This window comes from Miscanthus floridulus, chromosome 6 (assembly GCF_019320115.1).
Source record: "Miscanthus floridulus cultivar M001 chromosome 6, ASM1932011v1, whole genome shotgun sequence".
NCBI lineage: Eukaryota > Viridiplantae > Streptophyta > Magnoliopsida > Poales > Poaceae > Miscanthus > Miscanthus floridulus.
The window spans coordinates 55817861-55829873 of record NC_089585.1 but is presented as its reverse complement, the minus strand read 5'-3'; the positions used below and the strand labels follow the sequence as shown (position 1 = coordinate 55829873).

Here is a 12013-nt window from a genome sequence, read left to right as displayed (position 1 = left end):
CACCTTTTTTGGGGGCTTCATGTCTAAGACAGCTTTGACTTTCTCCGGGTTAGGGCGTATGCCGTCGTAACTGACGACGTTGCCGAGCAGTATGCCAGAAGGAACGCCAAAGATACACTTCTTTGGGTTTAATTTCCATTGGAACGTATTGAGGGCTGCAAAGGTGCGTTCCAGATTGTCAACAAGGGTACGTGCTTCCTTGGTTTTGACAACTACATCGTCACATAAGCCTCGACGAGGCCGTCTTTTATCTCGTCGTTGAGGCAGGCCTGTATAGCGCGTTGGTAGGTAGCCGGCGTTTTTGAGCCCGAACGACATAGTCGTGTAGCAGTAGGGCCGAAAGGCGTGATGAAAGATGTCTTGATCTGGTCATCCTTTTTGAGAGCGATCTGGTGATAACCAGAGTAGCAATCGAGAAAGGAAGCAGCTCGCAACCGGCGGTTGAATCTACGACCTCGTCTATGCGAGAGGTAAGCGAAGGGGTCCTTAGGGCAGTGTTTGTTGAGATCAGTGTAATCAACGCACATTTCTCCATTCATTATTCTTTTTGCGTACAAGAACCGGGTTGGCTAACATTCTGGATGATACACTTCTTTGATAAATCCGGCTGCCAAAAGCTGTGTAACTTCTACCCTAATCGCCTCCTTCTTGTCGCGAGCGAACCGTCGTAGCTTCTGCTTGATTGGTTTGGCCTTGCTGTTGACATTTAAGGAGTGCTCAATCAAGTTCCGAGGTACACCGGGCATGTCGGAAGGTTTCCATGCAAACACATCCACGTTGCCCTCAAGAACCTGACGAGCGCGTCTTCCTATTTGGGATCCAGGTTGGCCCCGATAAGGGCCATTTTGCTGGGATCGCCATCGACCAGCTAGATTGTCTTGTGCTCCTTGGACCTGATGTTCTTGGTGGAGCCTTGAGCTATGGGATCTCCAGGTGATCGGCCGAGGTCTTCTTAGCGTCGAGCATGGTCTCGGCCATACGAATAGAGAGGTCGTGGGCCTCTTCTATTTTGAAGCTATCATCCTCGCAGGTATAAGCTGCATATACATTGCCCCTGAGGGTTAAAAACTCCTTTCTCGGTGGGCATCTTGAGCACTAGATACCTGTAATGAGGTATGGCCATGAACTTGGTGAGCGACGGTCGACCAAGAATAGCATGGTAGGTGCCGTCGAAGTCAGCGACCACGAAGTGACGTAGTCGGTGCGGAAGTGGTCCGGGGTCCCGAATTGCATAGGTATCGTGATCTGCCCGAGAGGTGTAGAGCTATATCCGGGGAGAACGCCCCAGAACTGTGCTCGTACGGCTTTCAGGTTCGCCTTGGATATTTTCAGGGCGGGCAGGCTGTTCTTGAACAGTATATCAATGGAGCTGCCGCCGTCGATCAGTACCCTGTCGAACTGAACCTTGTTGATACAAGGATCGAGGACCAGGGGAAAACGCCCTGGCTCAGGTATGGCGGCCCATTGGTCCTTCCTGCTGAAGTAGATTTCACGGTGAGACCACGGAGGAAGCCGCGGATCGGTGAGAAGGTTGTCGGTGTTTGCCACGTTCAAGCAAGCGCGGGCGAGCAGCTTGCGTTCTCGTTTGGTCTCAATGGACACCTTGCCGCCGATGATGGTGTGCACGCGATCAGTCAGCTTGAGTATTTATGATGAGGGTCTGCATCGTCATCGTCGTTGTCCTCGTTGCGCTGTTCCCCCGCCCGTCGTTAGGCTTGTCGGACGTATCCAGAGCCTGTTGACGCGTGTAGATAGTCTTGAGGACGTGGTAATACTCCATGTGTGTTCGACTTCGGATGTGAGCTGGCAGGGCCCCCTTCAATGCTTTGGCATAGTCGTCCTCGTAGTTACGACGTCCACCGCCCTTTTTCACGGTATTGACTTCGCCGTCGTCTTCCCGAGCATGCTTGCTCCTGTAATCATCATGGCGGTTGCGCCGCTGATTACGTTGGTCACGGTGGTCGCGGGAGTCGTTGCGCTGGTTGCGGCGGTCAAAATTGTCGTTCCGACCACGATTGCCGGGTAATCGTCGCGGTGTGGAGGGTGGTCGGAGCGTGGAACCCTTGCTGCTTCTTCAACGATTATCTTTTTAGCGTCGTCAGCGTCCGCGTATTTCTTAGCGGTGGCCAAAGCGCTGTGACTGATTCAGGTCTCTTCCGGAGGAGCTTGTCTCTTAGGGCGTCGTGGAAGCGGAGGCCGGTGACGAAAGCCTCGATTGCTTCGTTGTCGGAGATTGATGGGACCTTGATGCGCATCTCCGAGAAACGCCGAACGTACTCGCGCAGTGGTTCGTCTTTCCGATCTCGGATCCGTTGCAGATCGTACTTGTTGCCGGGTTGTTCACAAGTAGCGATGAAATTGTCGATGAAGGCCTGCTTGAGCTCCTGCCAAGAGTCAAAATAGTTCGCGGCAAGCTAACCAGCCATTGGTGACCTGCATGACCAACAGCGACTGGGAAGTAGTTAGACATGACGTGCTCGTCAGCCATGGCTGATCGGCACGCAGTTTCGTAGAGCATGACCCATAATTCGGGGTTTTCCTTGCCGTCGTACTTCTGAAGTTTCTCGAGCTTGAAATTCTTGGGCCATATGACTTGGCGAAGGTGTGGAGTGAACTGCTTCAGACCCGGCGGGTGGGCGGTGTCATACTCCATACGGCGATAGCTTTCATGGGATGCACGATCGTTGGCTCTCTGGTTGATGCGAGCACGCAGATCACGTCCACCGAGGTAATGGCGGAGATCGTTATTGCCATCGCGGCGATCTCGATTGCCATCTGGATTAGCCCTGCGACCGTGGTTATCACGGCGATTGTCGCGGTTATCTCGGCGGTTGTCGCCTCGAACGTCGTGGCGGTTATCCTCCCGGCGGCGGTTGTCCCGACCACCATCATGACCACCGTTTCCGCCTTGACGGTTGTCCGACGGGTCGTTGTTGTGCGAGCCACGTGGTTGAGCGGCTGTGAGCGACTTGAGTATTGGCGGCTGTGGCTTGATTCAACTGAAACGGATGGAGCCCGGGCTTGATTCATCTCTGCGGTCTGAGCCATAGCAGCCGTCAGATAAGCTTGTATGTCATCACGGACGCTTGGGTCTCGGGAGTGTTGGGCAGCCGCTGCATTGTCGCCATGGCGACGGCTACGTTGGCGCTTGGGGTCTTGAAGACTTGTTTGTCCCCCACCCTGTCGAAAGCATTGTTGAGGTCACGTGGTTGGACCCTTATGCGTCGTGCCTCCTGGTCTGCTTCAGCTTCGATTTGCCGGCGATTAAACCGGTCAATATTGCGTGCTTCGCGTGCAGTCTTTTCTTGTTCTGTTTCGCCAACTGCTGGCGGCTCGTCATTGCTGACAACATGGATCAAATCCCCTCGTCTTGGCGGGAAAGACGGAAATTGGGGGAAACCCGGGGCGTGGTCTGGTAGATCCAGATCGTATTTGACGCCTTCATCTTCGTGACGCTGAAGCTCGGTGTGGACAGATGCGTTGGATGCGATGCCGGATGAGGAGCTGGAGTCGCCCTCTCGGACTGTGGACGGATCCTTCTTGATAATCTTCAATCCGGACCATGTTGACGATGTTGCATGGCTTCGGCGAGATCGGTGTATAGGACACAGATCCGAGCGGCGTCGTATTGTACGCGTAGCTGGAGGCAGCGTTTTGCAGGCCGTAGGGCTGGACCTGGTGGTTCTCCGTCGGGACTTCGTACTCGCAGAGTCGGAGACCGTCGCGAAGGCTGGCTGGCGACGAGCGAAGCGCCCCTCAGGAGTAGATACGACCACGAGATCTGTTCCAAGTCGCAGGACGACTGGTCCGAGCTGGTCGGATAGATCTGTTGTGGGGAGCTGTTACCTGCTCATTAGGTTGGCTTTGAATCGTACTTACCAGAGCTAGGGTTTCAGCGAGTTTGATGCCGACCCGATCGATGGAGTCGAGCAGGTCGGTGTTGTCGATCTGCTTCCTCTGTAGCGGGGAAGCGGATGACGGGTTGTCGGCGTGGCTGTAGGCGTGGTCGGAGCCAGATGTACCGTGGTCGGAGCCAGATCCATCGTGGTCGACGTGGTCGAGTCGTGGTCGAGAGCACGTGGTCGTTCACCGTGGTCGGAGCCGTGTTCACCGTGGTCGGAGCCGTAGCCGATGCAGGTGAAGTAGTCGTCGGCGCAGGTTGAATCCACGCCTCCTCCGTGGTCATGGCGATGGAGTCGTCGGAGCGGTGGTCCAGGTGATCTGGCCGACGGTGAACGTGAGGCCGTTGGGCGTAGCCATGGAGCCGGAGATGATGACCATCTTGTTTGCTTGGAGAGCAGAGTACGCACACCCCCCCTGGCGCGCCACTGTCGACGAAATATGGTCGGCAGTCTACCTAGGGGTATGCCCAAGGTAGTAGATTATCGGCAGACAGATGCGCAAGCCCCAAACAAGACGGTGACGCAAGACAGACACGAGGTTTTATCCAGGTTCGGCCGCCAAGAAGGCGTAATACCTACGTCCTGCGTCTGATTTGTATTGCTGTATGTCAATGAGAGATGTTTTTTAGAGGGGTCCCCTGCCCGCCTTATATAGTCCGGGGGCAGGGTTACAGATCTGGAAACTAATCCTAGTCAGTTACAATTGCCATATGTGGGGGGGGGGGGGGGGGCCATTTCTGGGATGCCAGGATAAGGTTCCTATTCTAACCGACCAGGATCCTGCTTGGTCCAAATCCGTCTTAATTCCTTGTGCGGGACTCCGATCAGGTTAACTGGGCCGCACGTCGCCTTTCGGTGACCGAACTCATCGGGCCAGCCCAAGCTTGCCGTAAGGGTATAGGGGTTAATACCCCCACATCCTGCAACCACCTTGACGGAACCGCCGCCGCCGCCAAGACGGTTTCCCCCGCGGTAGGCACCAAACCTTCGTGCGTTCCAGCCGAGGGTCAGCCGAGTCATCGACCTGCTATCCTTTCTCCGCACTCCTCCGGTGAGGCGGGCCTTCGTGCGCGACACCTGAACACACGGATAAATATGGCATACAGGAGACCCTCGCCGTGAGGGTTAGAATCCGTAGCGAGGTAGCTTAGCCTAGCCAGAAATAGGGCGAGCGCCGGGGGAGGAGCGGTGCTGGGAGGCCTCCCCAACACTTTTTATTCTTTATTTTTATTTTATTATTTATATATTTATTTATATTTTCACACTAACATTTAGTTGAACATGAAAAGTAAAAATAATAGAATGGAAACACGTGACCCTTAGTTGAAGTGATGTGAAAAATAAAGAAAACGGAATGGAAAAATAAAATATAATTAAACGTAACTAGAACCGGAGAAAAGAGAGAAAGCAATCGAAAAAAATCCGACCGAACAGGAAAAGGAAATCGGAAAACATAGGTGACCGATAAGGACTCAGGCTCAGAAATTAAAAAAATGTATGACCGACCAGGAGCCCTTCTTCCTGACGCACAGGGTCTCCAGATTTCAAGAAAAAAAAATCTACTCGTTGTGGTTTAATATTAGAAATAGGTTCCTACTCTTATCATTTCTATTTGGTTTAAAATTCCTATTGATATATTAAGATATATTTGGATTATTAGGATTCATAGGTATCTAGGCTACCTTAAGAATACGTTTTGGAATTAGACTCACCGTCGCGCTACATAAAAGCTATTGTAACTTGTATGCGCACGGTCATATAAGTATAGACGGAAGAAAACTATCGACTGCGCTAGTTAGGGGGAGGTAGATGAAAAAAATGGATGGATAAAAAATGATCAAAAATTTTGCTCCTTTATATTTAAGTATATATAGATATAGAAGATATAGATACAGATATACATATAGATATAGATATAGATATAAAAAAAGACTCTTAAGATGCTCATAGTTAGGTTATTTAGATTTTTTCTAATAGAATCAAATTAAGATCTGTGTTACTCCGTCTGTTCTAAATTATAAATCGTTTTGATATTTTTTGATACATTTATTTTTTCTATATATCTAAACATACTAATATATCTAGGTACAAAGCAAAACGAATCGATCAAAAAGTCAAAACGATCTATAATTTGAAACGAAAGAGTATTAAAAAAGGTTTGAAATTGAGTCCAAGTCGAACTCCAACAGGAGAGACCCGAGGCACTAGCAGGGAAACCTAAACAAGAAAACCACAGCAGGAGGACGCACTGACGATGGGCAACCTCGGGAGCAGAAGCGGCGCTTCTCGTCCACCGCCACCGCCAACGCCAATGCCGCCTGGTCTCCAGGCCCATCTACAAGGGGTGCGCCCCACGTACTACCACCGCTACACGGATGGCCCCGGGCGCCGCTATGCCGCCGCCTCTAGGGGTGCCAGCGCAGGTGGAGCGGCACAGGGCCGTAGCGGTGCACGCCGGCGTCAACATCAAGGGGGACTCCCTGCGCTAGAACACGATGATGACGACCGTGGCCTCCTCCTCGCCTTCTCCTCGACGCGGACGCCCCTGGATGGTTCGCTGCTTTTTCCCCTTCCTCCCTCCGTCTCTACTAGACTACTTCTTGGAATCTTGATTTCTTACTTCAAATTGTGGAAATGTATTTGACATGGCCGTGTATTGGGATCCTTATCTCGAGATTACTATACTATTACCGTGCTGAATTTCTGCAGAGTAGATATTACTATACTATTACCGTGCTGAATTTCTGCAGAGTAGATGGCCGCAATAAAATGTTATTAGAGACATGGCTCATTCGGTCATGTGCTCCTGTTTGATTGAACGAATCGTCCATCTCGATTGATTAAAAGAATGCGGTTAGAGCATCTCCAAGAGTACCATATTTCCCTTCTCAATCCATATTTTTTAGCAAGACGAGAAAAAAACCCCTCTCCAACAACTTCTAATCCATTACTCCTAAAATTTACGCACTTGGGAAATCCTCCCCCGTTGCGCGTAACTTTGCGCGTAGTAGAGGTCGCGCGGATACTACTTTCGGTTGTAAGGGTGTGGGAAAGAATAAAGAGTAGAAAAGGGTTCTGATGCAAATGTACGAAAGAGAAAAAAAATATATAAAAGTGGTTACGATAATTTAGAAATAGTATAGGAATCTTGATGTAAAATTGTCTTCTATTTTTAGGAGTGGATTATTAGAAACTCTTGGAATAGGATACTCTTGGAGATGCTCTTACTTCTCTAAATGATTCAATTTTCACTTGTTCTTTCTTGCATAAATTTAATTAATTTGCAGCATGTTGGGTCCATAGCAGCTTGGTGTTGAGTGAGAAAAAAAATGGAAGTTGAACAAAGTAACAAGAGAACAATTGTAAATCGGTGGGCCAAACCAAAGAAAGACTGTCTCTTTAACAACGTGGTCACGAGAGTTTTATTATTATATATTTCGAACTTAGTTATCTGCACTGGGTATTGAGGCGGAACTCACGATGTGTTAGACTGTCCACGGCATGTTCGATGCTCGAAACAACATTGAATCACCGATGCTCCATTTCAGCTCTACCTACAACGTGTAAGCATCAATGTGGACCCCATTTGTTACAAACAAACAAGCAGAAAATGTACGAGCCTTGTGTCTGGCAAGTCCTTCCACATCTGCTGTCATGTGGGCCTATGAGCCATTTCAATCTTCAAGCATCGAGTAAAGTAGATGCATCGATGTCTGGAATCATTTTTTCAGCATCGCATACCACAGTGAGTTGCATTGAGGCTAAAAGGCAAAATTGGGTTTCAAGCATCGTAAATAACTCACGTTGTGGACAGTCTTAGGCTCAACTGAGCATAGTATGTTGGCCATGCACTTGTAGGTGGAACTTGCGTCTGTAGTTTTTGTTACCTTCCCAAATCATACAGTTCTATTCTTCCTGTGTTGGATTCCTGCCTGGTTTTCTTGTTTTCTTTTTTAGGTTACACTTTGTTACTACTACATTTCTTCATATCCTTTCAGAGTGCTTAGTCGTGTTTACCCCTAGTTTCTGTATTATTATGTTCTCAACTTTCACTCGTGGCTTTATAATTTTCTGTCATATTGGCATGCTGTTGTAACTACAAGACTGACATGATATTCATCTTGCAAACAGCATAACTGTTTACTACTTTGCACAAGAAGATGAAGAGCTTATCTTGAAGGCTGCAAAGGAAAACTTACTCAAACCTGTGACAGCAGATTTCAACAAAGGTCATAATCAGGAGTTCAAGCAACCATATGGAACCGGAATCGATGTCTCTCAGTTTGAGGAATCTGAGCTGACAAAGATTGGTGAAGGTGGTGTGTTCCCTGTTGCATTCAAAGTGGACGTGGCTGTGCCAAACAACCAAGAATTAGAAGCGGAAGGGGCACTTGAGCATGAGGCATCAAATTGCCTGGTTAAATTTGCTGTGCTTGTGAGGAAAGACAATGCTGAATATGGTGTTCGTATTATGCAGCAGATCTTGTGGGTCAATGGTACTAGATATGTTTTGCAGGAGATATATGGTATTGGCAACACAGCTGATGGGAACAATCATGAGGATGAATCTGGGAAAGAATGTGTGATTTGCCTCTCAGAACCAAGAAGATACAACTGTTCTTCCTTGCAGGCATATGGTAAGCTATTCTATCATACTGAGTATCCTCTATATGAATCAAGATCAATTCATAATACTTGGGAGTTAGGCCTACAAAACTGATTTTAAATGAAAAGGTTACCACTCCCTCTTGCCCCACTGAAACCTGGACTATACGAGTAAAAGAATGTAATTATTGGGAGGAAGGACTAGCGCACCTCATTTTACTGTTCCCATGTGTGTTGTAAAATCACAGCTAAACCCTGTAAACCTGTTATGCCATCTTCCAAATTTCATGACTTTTTTTGGTTATGAGGAAAGATTATTTATGTTCTCTCATTGAAGCAAAAAGTGAGGTCAAATGTGACTTGTAATATGATATGGGCTACATTTTTTACAATTATTTCATTCTTCTCTAGTAGGAATCATGAGGGGAGGAAGTTCTGGACTTCGCGGTAGCTTTTGACCTGATGATAGCCAACACTTTCTTTAGAAAGAGGGAATCTCATCTAGTGACCTTCAGTAGTGGACACCACTCTTGCCAGATTGACTTTGTCCTCGCAAGAAGAAAGGACAAACGAGCATGCTTGGGTTGCAAGGTGATATTAGGGGAGTGTGTTGTTTCTCAACATAAGCTTTTGGTGGTAGACTTTTGTTTTCAGGTGCGTGCCCGTAGGATAAATAGGCTAAGATTGAAAGAACAACAACAACAAAGCCTTTAAATAGGCTAAGATTGAAAGAACAAAGTGGTGAAAATTGAAAGGGGAGACGTCAGAGGTATTCAGGGAAAGGGTTATCAAAGAGGGCTCTTGGAAGGAAGAAGAGAACATAAACAACATGTGGGAGAAGATGGCAACCAACATTCGGAAGGTGGCCTCAGAGGTGTGTGGAGTAACCAAAGGAAGTGGAGGCGAGGCTAAAGATACTTGGTGGTGAAACGAGGAAGTCCAAAGGGCTATTAAAGAGAAGAAAAAATGCTATAGACGCTTGTACCATGACAGGAGTGTGGACAACATAGAGAAGTACAAGGTGGCAAAGAAGACTGCAAAGTGAGCTGTAAGTGTGGCAAAGGGTAGAGCGTATGATCTTTACCAATATTTGAGTACGAAGGAATGAGAGCAGGACATTTATAGGATGACTAGGATTCATGAGAGAAAGACAAGGGACTTCAACCAAGTTAAGTGCATTAAGGATGAAAGGAAGTATTTCTGGTGAAGGAGGATGAGATCCGTCATCGATGGTAAGAGTATTTTGATAAATTGTTCAATAGTGAGAATACGGATACAACCTTTCAGTTGGATGACTCTTTTGATGACACCAATAGGCGCTTTGTGCAGAGAATCCAAGAATCTGAGGTCAGAGATACATTGAAAAGGATGAAAGAAGGTTATGGCGATGGAACCGGATGGTATCTCAATCGAGGTGTGGAGATGCCTCGAGGATGTAGCTATAGTATGGCAAACCAAGCTGTTCAACCATATTTTTCGATAGAACAAGATGTCTGACGAATGGAGGAGAAGTATATTGGTACCGATCTATAAGAATAAAGATGATATTCAAAGTTGTACTAATTATCGGGGAATTAAGTTGATGAGCCATACTATGAAGCTATGGAAGAGAGTTATCGAGCATCACTTGAGAGCAATAATACGGGTCTCTATGAACCAATTTGGTTTCATGCCCAAAAGACTAACCATGGAAGCCATTTTCTTAATAAGACAAGTTACGGAGCGGTATAGGAAGAAGAAGAAGGACCTACACATAGTTTTTATTGACTTGGAGAAGACTTATGATAAAATACCAAGAAATGTTATGTGGTGGGTTTTGGACAAACTTAAAGTCCCAACGAAGTACGTCGGGCTCATTAAGGACATGTACAACAATGTTGTGACTAGTGTTCGAACAAGTGATGGAGACACGGATGACTTTCCGATTAGGATAGGACTACATCAAGGGTCAGCTTTGAGCCTTATCTGTTTGCCTTAGTGATGGATGAGGTCACAAGGGACATACAATGGGACATCCCTTAGTGTATGCTTTTTGCGAACGATGTAGTGCTAGTTGATGAAAGCCGTACAGGAGTGAATCAGAAACTGGAGTTATGGCGGGAGACTTTGGAGTCCAAAGGTTTTAGACTCAGTAGAACTAAAACTGAGTATATAAGATGTGACTTCAGCACTACTCGGGAGGAGGAAGATATTAGTTTGGAAAGTCAAGTAATGCCTAGAAATGATACATTTCAATATTTAGGATCAATGCTACAAAGAGACGGAGATACTGATGAAGATGTTAGCCATAGAATCAAAGTAGGGTGGATAAAGTGGCGCCAAGCATCTGGTGTCCTACGTGATAAAAGGGTGCCACAGAAGCTGAAAGGCAAGTTTTATAGGACGGCGATTAAACATGGTATGTTGTATGGTGTAGAATGTTGGCCTATGAAAAGACGACATATTCAACAGATAAGTGTCGCGGAAATACGTATGCTGCGTTGGATTTGTGGTCATACAAGAAGGGATCGAGTTCGGAACGATGATATACGTGATAGATTAGGGGTAGCACCAATTGAAAAAAAAAACTTGTCCAACATCGGTTAAGATGGTTTGGACATGTCCAACGGAGACCTCCAGAGACACCGGTGCGTAGTGGAATCCTAAGCCAGGATAGTAACGTGAAGAGAGGCAGAGGAAGACCGAAGTTGACTTGGGTAGAGGTAATAAAAGAATACTTAAAAGGATGGAATATACCCAAAGACTTAGCCTTAGATTGGAGTGCTTGGAAAACAGCTATTCACGTGCCTGAACTTTGATTGCTTCTGCTGGGTTTCAACTCTAGCCTACCCTAACTTGTTTGGGACTTAAAGGCTTTGTTGTTGTTGTATTTCATTCTTCTCTAGATACAATACTAGTTTTACTTTTCTGCTGTAGGATGTTGTGCAAAAGTAACTCATTTTGTAGTCAGTGAAATTGATAAAAGGCTTTCAAACGTGAAACTAGCCTAACTGCTGGGCCTCAACTCTAATATTCAAGAGAATAAGTGAATAATGATGTTTTGTGCTTTTTCCAGTGTCTCTGCCGGGAGTGTGCTCAACTTCTAAGACTGCAGAGCAACAAATGTCCCATATGCAGGCAACCTGTTGGGGCCTTCTTGAGATCGAGGTTGATACACAATCTGTTAATCAAAATGAGCTCAGTAGTGAAGATACCATGAAGAGAGTCTCTGTTTAATAGCTAGCAATTCACCTGTATATATATACTACTCGGGAATTAAACTACCTTGTGGAATACGATGAGCATGAAGGATTTAAGAGTTATCTCTATAATGTTGTGCTTTCAGCGTCACTTTTGATTGAAAGACATTTGGTCTGGATCGCCACTACAGGTGTCTTCCAGGATTGACATAGCAAAGATGTATGCTTTAATTCGTTACTCAGATTGTTCCAAGTGCTGTGTATAATGAGCCTGTTTCAACATGTCCTCGGTTCTGATGATGGATGTTTTGTGGTCTCGGTGGGGAA

The 12013-nt window shown here is 46.7% G+C and overlaps 1 pseudogene; it reads left to right on the top strand.

Annotated features, from left to right (window-relative positions):
- Window positions 1-6118: 6118 nt before the first annotated feature.
- On the top strand, window positions 6119-11939 carry LOC136458299 (probable E3 ubiquitin-protein ligase LOG2; annotated as a pseudogene).
- Window positions 11940-12013: the final 74 nt, after the last annotated feature.